The 684-nt window shown below is 34.9% G+C and overlaps 1 protein-coding gene across 1 annotated transcript in view; it reads left to right on the plus strand.

Moving 5' to 3' along the window:
- Nucleotides 1–245: 245 nt before the first annotated feature.
- The window catches only part of LOC119593776, a gene marked incomplete in the record, with an annotated part of 13866 nt that continues 13427 nt past the window's right edge, over nucleotides 246–684 (plus strand). Inside the window, 1 exon segment of the mRNA XM_037942798.1 lies at nucleotides 246–280.

Below are 684 nucleotides of genomic sequence, written 5' to 3' on the forward strand. Positions count from 1 at the left end.
CATTCTGGAGCGTGAACCAGTCGCTCTTTCGTCTTTGTTTGTAAACAATCCAGCTAAAGGGGTGCTACCTTTCAAATAATAATGACAACAAGTTCTTCCTTAACTGTGATTTTTTATTGTACGAATCGTTAGAGTTTTAAAATTTTAATACATTATGCATATTATAGATCTGTAATGTGATTCTTTAAACAGAAATAACACAAAATAGATATTTCTATGGTTACAAGAAGATGCATAGCCATTCGTATCGGGGATGGCGGTCGCAGGTGAGATCACAGGTGTAAGTAGTCTTTTATAACCATATTTTTCAGATATGTGTCTTTGACTCAGACCCTTTGAATTTTTAAGTGTAAGATAGTGTACGAATAACTATAAGACTTGAATATGGCTTCTGCGGCTCTCATTCATGGCGATACAAACCAGAGCTATTCGGCAGTTTTGTTGTCTTAATATGAATAATCCAGAAACACATGATCACCGGTGTTTTGTTTTATATTATACATGAGGAAAACTCCCTTGCACGCTAGGAAATGACAGTAGCCTGTGACCAGTACAGGTAGCTGTCAAAGAAATTATGTTAATGACAAAACCTCACTACTCTTCACTTTGTCATTATTTTCACATCGTTGAAGCTTTTCCTTTATAACCCTGGAGAATAAACTATGTATTTTCATAACAATTTAT

This window comes from Penaeus monodon, chromosome 32 (assembly GCF_015228065.2).
Source record: "Penaeus monodon isolate SGIC_2016 chromosome 32, NSTDA_Pmon_1, whole genome shotgun sequence".
Taxonomy (NCBI): domain Eukaryota; kingdom Metazoa; phylum Arthropoda; class Malacostraca; order Decapoda; family Penaeidae; genus Penaeus; species Penaeus monodon.